We start from the raw sequence: 12,883 nt of genomic DNA on the forward strand, positions 1-12,883 counted from the left end.
GCTCTATTTACACTTGTATTGAACAAGAAATAGAGTAAGGTATTTTTTACAGAGGAAAGTGAGTAAGGAGAAACATGGGGAACAGTCTATGCAAAGACAAGGGGCAGAAGACAAAATGATGAGTAATGGGAAAAGCATAAGAGAAATGATGGAAGCAGGACCATTGAGGAGAAGAGTGGAAATACTGTTATTCCTTGGACTCTTCAGGAAAGAGTCCTAGTCTGTCTCCTTAAAAGTCTGAGGGGAAATGGAGATAGTGATTTATTATGCCTGGCCACCTTCTTCTGTTGTCTTTTCCTTAGATTGTTATGCTGTCTCAACTTGGCAGACTTGCTTGTCCTGGTAATGGCAATAAGGAATCACAGGAATATTTTGAGCAAAGAAATGACATTGCTTTAGGAATATCATTTTGGTAATTCTATGGGTGATAAATTAGAGAGAGGGGAGAATGGAAGTATGGAGTCTAATTAAAATTATATTTCTATAGTCTAGGCAATAGGCAAGAGGAATTTATTAAGTACTTACTGTGTACCAGATACTGTGCTAAATAATAATGATATAAATGTGTGCAAAAAAAGGAAAGTACAAACAAAAGAAACTGAAAAGAAGATTGTAAGAGATACTACATTGGAATTAAAGTCTGATAAGTTGTCAAGGTAGAGCCAAGAGGGTATTGAAGATTGAACTAGGCTTAGCTCACTTTTGTTTTGAATTTTTTTTGGTATTTGTATCATAAGAATTTAAAGGCTAATTTTTCCCAAGACATTTGACTTAAAATTAGAGAAATTTAGAATTGGATTCACATATAAATAAACTGAGTCCCAGAGAAATGAAATGATTTGCTGGGACATGCAAAGCCAAGTTTTGAAGCTAGATCATTTGACTAAATTCAGCATACTTTCCATTGAACCACTTTTGATATTTGAAAATCATCCTTAAAGAAATTTAAGAACATTCATAGATAGTTTTTTTTAATTTACAATTTTTGCAAAGTTTTTAATCACAAACCTAGAATAAAATAGACATCTTTGAATCTGAAATACATAGTATGTGACTTAAATAACAGGGTATAGGAAAATTTTACTGTGACTGTATTTCACTTATACAAATTCCAATCTAATGTTTTAAGATAATTAACTTTGAACTATGAAGAAAATTGCCTTTTTGTTGTTGTTGTTGTTGTTCAGTATAGAATACAAAAAAGATACAGTTTTGCTAAAGAAGGAAACAGTGGCTTTTTTTTTTCACTATTCTGAAAAGTGCTACCTTTTTATAACTTCAAGAATTAAAAAACAAAAAGGGCAAAGATCAAGAAGTTCTCTAAAGCCTCAACAAACACTTTTGACTTTCTTGAACTATTCTGAATTCCTGTGATTCTGAGTCCAAAAAACTGGGTTAACAATCTCATAAAGGTATCTGTATTAAGTAATTCTCTGCTTAAAAATCTCATACCATTCTGTCCAAAAAGTTAATTTTCCATGGAATCAGTTCTTAACAAAGTTACATCATTTGAATTTGATTTATCTTACATTAGACAACCTGTGATGAAATTCTAAGAGTTCTCCAAAAATTTTTTGCCATTGTTTTTTCTGTAGCTATCATCTAAAGATGAACTCCTCTTTGAGCTATAGTCTTTCCCTTTTTAATGTTTTCCTCCCCTTTGCCAATTTTTCAGATGCATTGAGCTAATAAGATTGTTATAGGTTATATTTTCTATAATATTAGAAATCTCAAGTCACAGACTATTTTAGAACTGTAATGACCATTTCTGATTCCCAAGATAAGCAACATGATACTCTCACGTTAATTTCCTATAGCAAATTCAGTCAGGCAGAGACCTCAGCTTTGGAGAGGAGAAAGAACCTCAGAAATTCTCTTATTTGTGTGGAGACAAAGCACTAAGATACCAACAAATTATTGTTGGGGAGGATCCAAGTTGAGCCTTTGGAGTTCAACTGGGTTATAGAGGACAGGAGAAGGAAGCACGCAATCTGGTAGCTTTCTATTTTAACTAATTATTCTTGATTTTTGTTTACATGATAAAGGATTGCATGGGCTCTCATTGTTTCTTAATTTTTTTTTTTTTTTTGCATCTCTGATTACCTAGTTAGGCTCTAAATTATAAAGAAAATTAGTACTGCAAGGTGTTTTTAGAGTCCATTTTCTTCCTCTTTTCTAGTTTTGAGAACTCTGGCTTTTTTCTATTTCTATTTTCATTATTTTAAGGCCATATTAGATCCCTTTATCAGAATCCTTTGTCTTTTCTGTCTTTTTTATATAGATTTTACTCTCACATTCAGAATGAATGCCAGTGCAGTCAGATCTTTGCTACACTGCATGGTATTACTGTCTTTGAAAACCCCTTTACTTCATAGCAATCTCCCTGAATTAACTCTCTTTGAGTTTTAAAAAGTTTATAACTTTTGAACAGTTTTAACTCTTGCTGAATATTCCATTAATCTTTTTTTTCTCTGACTTATTCCTATGTCTTTTCATATTTTTCCCTTCCCATCAGGTCAGATTCAATTTTTCACTTTTGTTATGATTCTTATTAAATCTCCTGCTCTTCACTAATTCATAGTCACAAAATTCTTTTTTTTGCATTAATGTATTTATGATGTTCTCTGCCAACAATTAAAAAAAGAATACATGTAAAATATATGCAGTTAAGAAGGAAAGTGATTACCACAAAGAGCCTCTGATCTAGATTAATCCCATAGCCTTGAGAAATGGAATTGTGTTTGTCCAAACAAAATTGTTCTGCTGAACACTAACATAATTTGTCCCTCCCCCCTCCCTCACCTAACAAAAGTTTCCTGATGAAACCATTAAGAGTCTGAGATCCATTGAGAACTTTCTGGAGAGATTTTGAAGAGGGGGTGGAGGTGTGTGGGGGGCGGGGGTTGAAGAGCAAAGCTGCACAGATTTTGTTTTATAAATTTTTCAGAACATTAATTTAACATCTTGTTCTCTAAAATATGTTCTCTTTGGTGTTGATAATTATAGAGGATGTGAGTGGAGCTGCATCTGAATCATTTAAGGCCTTGACACCCATAAATAATGCTCAGCAGTGCCTATTTCTAAGATAGACATTTAGGCAGTAATTCAACTAATGAAGTCTTGTGGTGTTTCAAGAAAATCAGCGACCAAGTAAACAGCTTGTACTGTATTTAGATGATTAAGTAGGTATTCGATGAAGATGAGAGTTCTCTCTGTCTAGTTAGGGCACTATTACTGAAAACAGATTTGGCTAATGGCCTGATCATTTCATTCAGTACAAGCTTAGGGCTTTTTAGGGTCATGAAAGAAGTTTGTCAAATTGAAAAATGTGGCCTTGATGGTGAGCCTGTCAAATCACTCAGACTGAGGTGTAAGGAATGATACATGTTCATGTATAATTGCCAATGTCACTGAAAGATTGGATAAAATTCATACACACACACACACACACTCTCACACACACACACATTTTAACAAAAGCTCCAACCTGAAGGGTTGATTCTACCCAATTCTTGGAAAGTATCTTTCCAATAATCCTGCTTTGTTATTGAATTATCATTTTATTATTTGGCTTTTGAAAGAGTAGCTCAAGCTCTTTAAAAGATTTAACAGTGATGGAGGAGCCAAACGCACTAATATGATGTTGGGAAGTGTGTGTGTATGTGTGTGTGTGTGTGTGTGTAAATCTTTGGGGGTAAAAATGAGAGTACAGAGGTAGAGTTGAATTGTTCTTCTGGAATCTATTCCAATCAGATCATAGCTATATTCAGTTCTAGATAAATCAGTTCAAAAAGAAGAAAGCCAAGTTAGAGGATGTCTAGAAAAGAGTAACCAAAATGGTGAGAGTGCTGGGGTCCATGCCATGTTAGTATAAATGGAAAGATATTTAGCTTGAAGTAGAGAAGATTCAGGGAGGACATGATAGCTGTCTCCAAGTTTTTTAAGGACTAACTAACATTTGTAAAATGGATTAGATTTGTTCTTTTGGGGCATAGAAAGCAGAAGTAAAAAGTGTATGATAGTTATAAAAAAGGCAAATTTATTATTGATGTCAGAAAAAATATTCTCTAATAATCAGAACTATTTAACTTAGTTCAAAAGTCATTGACAGTCATTATTCTTTATTTTTTCTAGTATATTGTTTATCAGGATTTTTGACTAGATATGAGCTGAACTTTGCTCCAACATTTATTGTAGAAAATAAAGAGGTAGAGAAAGTCTATGTTGAACTAGATAAAACTCTTCAAATTAGTGTACACCTTAATACTAGGTGACTTCAATGCAAAGGTGGAAATAAATAAAGATGATAAATTGGTCTGGAAACATTGGTCAGGAATAAGAAATGGGAGGGGAAAAAAATCCTTGCAGACTACACAGGAGGCTAATGTCTATATTCCATGAACATTTTGTTCTAGAGGAAAAAAATGTAGACAATGAAAGTGGCGAACACAAAATAATATTACACAAATTAAATTGATTGTATTTTATCAGACAGATAAAGATTCATTGCTAAGGTAGGAATCATTTCTGAATCAGCTATGTTTGGACTATTAAACCACCAAACTGATAAAGGAATGATAAAAATTAGTATGGAAATAGAAAGTATTATAATGAGAAATAATAGTAATGAGAAAAAAATATGGCATAAAATGGAAGCAATTCAATCCTGAATAAGTGATTTGATAATGAAAAATGGGTAATGAATGATAAAATTACATCAATACTGATTATAATAATTAAATCCATTGCCATAACAAGGAACCCTGCAGAGTCTAGAAATCATATTATACTGGTCACACTTGGAATGCTAGGTTAGAATTTAAACTCATTTGTAAATTCTTACAAAGAACTTGATGGAAGTCCAGTGAACAGTGGGAGGTGAATCCAGGATAAAGAAACCTTGGCAAAGGCACTCTATGAGCAAAATTTTGGAGCCATTTAAGAATGAAAATGGAAAGACAACTAACAGAAGAAAAATGGAAAATATCTGTGAAGATTTTTATAACAATGTTTTCATTATCAGAACACTAGAGCCACCACATTTGAACTCTGTCAAAGTCCTAGATATGTTTATAGAGATGGTAGAAATGACACTAATGAGAATAAAAATGGGAAAAGTAGTTGGGTTAAACTAAGTGTATGTAGATGAAAGGGAAGAAAAAGCAAGGACATTTGCATTAATATCGTGCCTACTTTGTGATATGCACAATGCTAAGTTTTTATACAAATATGACATCATTTGATCATCACAACAATCTTGAGAGGCAGGTGCTATTAATAACTATTTTATAATTGCAAAAACTGAAGAAAAAAAGATCAAATCATTTGCCTAGGTTCATGCAACTAAGAAATGTTTAAAGACAGATTTGAACCTATGTTTACTGACTCCAAGACTAGTGCTCTATCTACTGTGGCACCAGCTGTATTCTACAGACATTCTGGAAATATGCATTCTGGATGCAATTATGACAGCAGTGAGGGATTAATTAACAAAATATCTGAAGGAAAAAGATGATTTCAAAGGTTCAGAAAGCACATACACACACACACACACACACACACACACACAAACAGTACTTTATTAATACCAAAAAATTCACATGAAAGAACATTGAAAATTACTGAGGCAGGCATATGACAGAGATGATAGAGCACTAGATCTGGAGTGAAAAAGACATGCATTCAAATTCAACTTAGACATTTATTAACCATATAAGTACACAAATCACTAAAACTCTGTATGCTGCAATTTCCCCAGCTATAAAATTACACCCATTCTCAAAGTTGTTTGGGGGATCCATTGAAATAAGATACCATTTTAAAGTTGCTTGGCAAATTCCTGGCATGTAATAATGGCTTGTTGTTGTTGTTGTTGTTGTTGTTTTTTTTTTTTTTTCTGCTGGCATCTATGTCTATTTCCCCACTTATATAAACTTTTTATGAGAATCATCTTAACAAAAATTGAGTACATTCTTGACTAGGATACACACAAGGAATTTTATAAGTGATAGTATATGTTGCACCATTACTTTTCCACCACAAAATTAACAGAAAGAACTTAACAATATATAACATTGGAGTGTGCTTTTTGAAAAAAAATTGAATAAGCATTTAATTCAATAGTGCAAAATCCCATTTTAAGATCTATTGTTTAACAAGAGATCTCTTCTAGATAGTTGCTTCTGCTTTTGGATGATATTATGTTGGTTGCATCAAGCCTTAAATTATTTCAAAGCCTCTTGGAAGAAGTCCATACTACTCAAAAGTGTTTGGTCTGACTATTCACACAGGAAAAACAAAGTAGATGAAAAAAACATCTGATCACATATTATGACATGAAATTGGATGGATAACCTAAGAGTTTGTTCATCACTATTTATATATAGACAAATCATGCAAATAGATAGTGAGGAGAGCAGACTAGACTGCATGAAAAATAAATCTTTTTTAATGGTCCCAAACTTCTGCCAGAAACAAGGCCTCATTTTTGTAATAACAATATTCTATAAGTGTTATGTGGCTGCAAAATCAGGAACACAACAATCTCTAAAGAACTGAAAATAAATACTACATGGAGAGCTGTGGAAAGGTTTGTGGTGGATGTGAATAGACCACAACATATATCAAATGAGGAAATTCAAAGAGCAGATGTATAGGACTTTGTGAGGGAAATATCTGATCATTAAAGAAGATGAAATGATCACACAGGTAAACAGTCTTCACAGTCCACTATGTTATTAAAAAATGATATATGAAGAATTAGAAGGATGAAAACATTTATATACACTTATAAGAAAACAATATGCAAGATGACTACAATAATATCAATGAAAAAAACAAAAATGCTGAAATTATAGTGACCAAATATAGCCCCAGAAAAACTCTATTACTAATCTATTTTTGCTCAGGTGGAAGACTATCAGTACTCAATGTTAGATGCTGTGGTGGTTGTTTGTTAGAATCCTTACAAATTGTTAAGTCACTTATCTAATTTAGCATGGTACTTAGCAAGTTCTCTAGCTCACTAATGTATTTAAGTACTCATTGGAGTTCACATTTTTGGGAGATTCACAAGTCAGGATTCAGTATGAGATTCACAAGTTCAGTGGAGGAGATTCACAAATCAGGAACCCACAATCCCACTCTCTCAGAGGAAGAGTCAATCTTTGAGTTCACACTTCTAAAAGAGCATATAAAAGGACGAGTCTCAATCAGGAGTCAGTAGAACTGGAGATTCAGAGAGAGGTGGAGGCTGAAGCTGGCAGAGGCAAAGGACTAGCAACAAGAGCTTACCAGGCTAGTTTGGAAGAGACAATAAAAGGACTGGACTTTAACATTTGGATACATTTGAGGTGATTATTGATTTGAACTGAAACTAAGGCTGCCTCCAGAAGCCCCCTGAGAAATCTGCTCCCAGGGAACCATTATATTTTAGAAAAGAAGAACACTACAGTTGTTCTTCCTTTATTTTAGAAGACTAATGAGCACCATAGAGCAAAGGCTTGACATGTGCATGAATTGGATTTAAGTGAGGCAAAAGTGCACAAAATCATCAGTTCACTCTCTCTTTCTGAGTCATTGAAGTCCAATGAGAAGACAGAAATCAAGATGACTTGTAATGATCGAGTATTTAAAATCAGCTGGAGTCAGGAACTCAGGTTAAGGGAAAAATCTTCAGTCTTTATTGAAGTGAAGAGGTGAAAAAAGATTGCGATAGCAATATGAGCAGCTGCGACAGGAAGCCAGCTAGCAGAGAAAGTGGGGCCTGAGCTCTCCTCCCCTTCCTTTTTCATTCCCCTGCCTCCATCCACCAGAATTGTCATTTCCTATACAACACATCAGGACTTGCACAAAGAGTGGGCGAGGGCCATTCTTTCTCCAAGCTTATATATTAATAGAGTATGGTCCAATTACTATTTAGCCTCATGTGCTTGGGACCTCAATGCATCAACTCAAGCCTCAGCCCATTACAATGACTTTTGATGGTTGAGGATGGAATGGATGATTTTAGGTCTTCGATGTCTGACCAAGTCCAAATACTCCAAAGTTTTGCTTTGGCCATCTTCATGGACACTGGAACAAATTGTTTTCATCTACCCATTCAGTCAGGAGAATTCCTCATATTCTTGAGATAGACATGCCCATAAATTATCCTCAACCTGGTTTAGTTCATTTACCAAAACAGTTTTATTGAGATGTGACTGCTGTGCATGCTACCCCTTCTTGGAGACAAATGTGAGAATTGGGTGAAAGGTAGACAGAAAAAGTGGATGAGCAACATATAAAATGGCTCAGCAAGCCCTCGCACCAGAGATCTTAGTTCTGCTTAAACACTCCATACACTCCTATTGTACCTGTTGAGCTGGTTTTGATGAGCTGATGTTTTTCTTCTTTATCTTTTAAAATTCTTTGTCACACAGCAATAAAATGAAAAACAATTAAATATTGCTGAGTAACTCTGCAAGTCCTTTATCAAGAATGTACTTTTTGAAATAGAAACAAAGATAAGATAGATATAGACCCTAGCAGACCAATCTATATCCTGCTGAATTAGTTCCCTGTTTTACATCATTCCTAACACTGCCTAAGGCTTAAACAACTTTCCATATTACATATTCCTGAATATTCATTCCTCTTCTCATAAGCATTCCTCATCCCTACAGCTAATCCTACTAGTTTGTTTATCTCTTATTCCATTCCATTCTAGCTTTTAGAAACTTGACTCTTAACAAATTCTTCTGAATAAAAATAGCCAGCATTTATATGTTGCTTTAAGGTTTGATGAACATTTTACTAATGCTAACTCCTTTGATTCTCACAAAAAGCTGATGAGATAGTTACTATTATTATTTTCATTCTACAGATGATAAAATTGAGGCAGGCAGAGATTGTGATATGCCTATAATTACATAATACTAATTATCACCATTTTACAGAAGAGGAAATTGAGGCAAAGAACAAGGTTTAGGACTTGCTCAGGGACACAGTCAGTAGATATCTGAAGCAGGATTGGAATTCATATCTTTCTGATTCCATATCTAGTAATTCATTTGCCTGCACTGCCCATTTGCCTTCAACCAACATTAATACCATCTCTTGTACTGAAACTGTCATTTCTACCTGAGGTTACTACATCTATTGTAGTTCTTTTCACTAGAGAGCACTCCTCATTCCTTCCAACTCATAATGCCAGAAAAAGGAGAGAGATATATATTTCATAATACTTATTGATATTTCCAGGTCATTTTTCCTCACAAATATACCTCAAGTGGTCTTTCAGATAGGGAGTATAGTGGGTAGAGTATCATACTTGGAGCCAGGAAAATCTGAGTTCAATTTCTGCCTCAGATATCTGCTACTTACTAGCTGTGTCACTCCTGGTAAGACACTTAACTTCTTAGTCTCAGATTACTCATCTATAAAATTAATAATGATAATACTTAACTCATCATGGTTATTGTAAGGATTAAATGAGATAATATCTGGAAAACACTACCATCAACTAGTATAGTTCTTTGCTCATACTTAATCAATAAACTTAATCAATTTATGAAGCACCTACTGTGTTCCAAGCATTGTTTGGGGTTTTGGGGATGCCAAGGGAAAAATAAAGCAGCTCCTGTCCTCAAGGGGATTACATTCTATTGGGGAGACAACACATACAAAATAAACAAGATAATTTTAGGAGGATGGCACTATTAGCTGGCAAGAGACCAGGAAAAACATCTTATTAGAAGGTAACTTTTGTCTAATATTTGAAGGAAAATAGAAATTCTATGACGTAAATATGAGGAGGGAGTTCCTTTTGGGTACAGAAGTTAGGCTGTGCAAAAGCAAAAAGATAGAATGTAGAGAATTGTTTGAAAAATGGGAAAAAGACTAATTTGCTTAAACCACAGAGTACATGAAGAGTAACATATAATGGGGCTGGAAAAGAAGGTTGGAAAGACTTTAAATGCTAATTTGACACTTAAGTGTAATAGGGAGTTTTTGGAATTTGAGTTAAAGAGAGATGCAATCAAACTTAACCCCTGAAATATTTTGGTAGCTGTGTGGAGGATGGATTAGATGACAAAAAATATTTATGTCAGTGAATTTTATGTACCATTTATAAAGTTTTCTTACAAGATTCCTCTCTGCCTATATGCTAGGCAGTGAGGAAACAAAACCAAAATCAAAACATTCCCTGCCTTCAAGAAACTTACATCTAATTGGGGGGGGGGGGGAATGACATGAATACATATAAATAAATACCAAATATATACAAAGCATGAAATCACTGGAATGGATGTGTCATATCACTTCTGCAGATACATAGCTGACATCATCAAATTCCCTACTGCCTCATGCAAATCTCAAACTCAGAGGTAGGGCTTCCAGTAAGCATTTCTAATTAAAGTCAGTTATAGAATCAGAGACTATTATACTCTGAAGACCTAATATTCTGAACAGCAGTATCAATGGCTCCCATTATTAAAATACCACCCTATTGCTTAGAAAGGTCTCTATTTTGAAACAAAATGTACTGCAATTAAATTCTGTATTTTTCAGTATATATTCCAAACCTTTCTTTTTCTCTTCCATCAACTCTATTCTTACTTCCTTTGTTCACAATAGTTTCTCTTCCGTCATTGAGAAAATCGGAGTCATTATGTCTCCTCTAACTTTGTCCAGGACTTGAGTCCAATAGTCATTCTATTTCATGAATTTTCAACCCCACTGTTTATTTACTGGCTCCTTCCATCTTTTACTTCAACAAATGTTCAGATCTTTCCAATCCTAAAAACGCTTCTTAGTCTATTTAGCAGCTATCCCATAGCTCTATTTCTCTTCACTGCTAAATTTCTTGAAAAATTATCTGATCTATACTTGATGCAAACACTTTTTCACTACTTACTATCTCACCAGACTCTTGCATGAAAATCTCATCATCTTAGTGAAATCTTACCACTGTTTTCTTTATTTCATAAACTATCAATTGATCATCAAATGAAATGTTCATTTATTTTAAACTTTATTCTTGATCTCTTTAACTTTTGTCCCACTTGTTTCTAGAGAATATTTCCTTTTCCTCTGGACTTATATGTACAAACTATAGACTGATAGTTCTTTAATGCTTCTTTCTTTGCATCATTTATAGTTCCCTACCTCTGATGATGACATTTGTCAAGATCTGTTCTTGACCTTCTCTTCCCTATTCATATTTCTACTTTATCAGCTTCATTCAGTTTCTTGACTTTAGGCTACTCTAATTTCCACATCTACATAAATATCTATAGGATGATAGATTTAGAGTTGAAAGGAGACTTAGAAATCATCATTTAACATCTTCACTATAGAGAAAGGGAAACTGAGGTCTTAGAGAAATTAAATGACTTGCTCAAGATCACATAAGCAGTAAGTGGTAGATCTAGAATATGAACCAGGATAGTAAATTTAGCATTCTTTTCATTGTCGCAAAACGAACAAACAAACCAAATCAAACTAAAAGCAAACCACAAGAAAAACAAATAATCCCTTCTCTCAAGAAGCTTACAATCCAATCAGGAACATATCAGGTAAGCAACTAATATACTGAATCAAGATATATTCAACTTAAACTGGAGGAAATTCCACAGGAAAGATACTGGCTAGGAAAGCCTTTTTTGTAAAAGGTGAAATTTTAGCTGAGATCTGAAAGAACCAAGAAATCCAGAAGGTAGAGATGAGGAAGGAGAGAATTCCAGGCAAGTGGGAAGAGAGAAAATGCCTAGAATCTAGACATGAATACAATAGGGAAAAAAAATCACTGGGTCAGAATACATGAGAGAGAGACTGAAAAGGAAGGAGGTTGGAAGATTGCTGTGAAGAGCTTTAAATCCAAGAAGAAGACTTCTAATTTTATTTTGGAAGTGATAGGAACCTTCTGAATAGAAAATGAGAATGAGAAGATTAGCCCTATATTTACTAATATTAGTTTCACTATTGAGTAGAGGATAGATTGGAGTGGGTTGAGATTTAAAGCAGAGAAACCATGCAAGGTGCCATTTCAATAATCTAGGCAGAAGCTGATGCAGGGAAATGGCAGCAAAGAGAAGAAAAAAGTGATATGTAGTACTTTATGAGACCCAAACCTGGATCTTTGACTATAAGATCTTATATCTCAACTTCAATTCACTATGCACCAAGCAAAAGTATTGGTCTCCCTAACTCTGTTTTTAACTTCAGTATTTCTGTTTGGAGTCACTCATATTATCTCTTTTAAACTTTGGCATTATATTGAAGCTTTCTTCTCGTCCACATCTAATTACCTTGTCATTTGAATCTTTATAATATCTTTCCTATTCATTTCCAGTTCACTACTTATAGATTTTCAAACCAGAAAGGTGAACATCAATCCAGGCTATCTGCTCATTTTATAGATGAGGAAACTGAGTTCTAAAAATAGATTAATTGACTTCCCAAGATCAGACAACAAGTAACAGAACTTGGATTCAAATCCAAGTTTTTTAGCTTGAAATCCAGCACTCATTAAATTGTACAATCTCCTAGTTACTGGAATCCTTATCACAAGCTCTTATTATCAGTCTCTTGTCCTCTTAACATTTTTTCACTCTCTTTCTACTGAAATCATACTTAATATTGTTATTCAAATTATGTTCCTCATATGGATATGATCATTTGGTTTGACTGAAAAACAAAAACAGAAAACTATCAGGTCGTTTCTTATTGTCACCTAAATATCTTTTGAACTCTTTTGTTTAACTGACATACAAAACTCTCCATCATTGTCTGGTCCACCTAACTTTTCCTGATTTACTTTATATTTTATTTGTTTTATTTCACACTTTGTTTATTTGTTTTATTTTATTTATTTTATGTTACATGGTTTATTTATTTGTTT

The sequence above is a fragment of the Antechinus flavipes genome, chromosome 1 (assembly GCF_016432865.1).
Source record: "Antechinus flavipes isolate AdamAnt ecotype Samford, QLD, Australia chromosome 1, AdamAnt_v2, whole genome shotgun sequence".
NCBI lineage: Eukaryota > Metazoa > Chordata > Mammalia > Dasyuromorphia > Dasyuridae > Antechinus > Antechinus flavipes.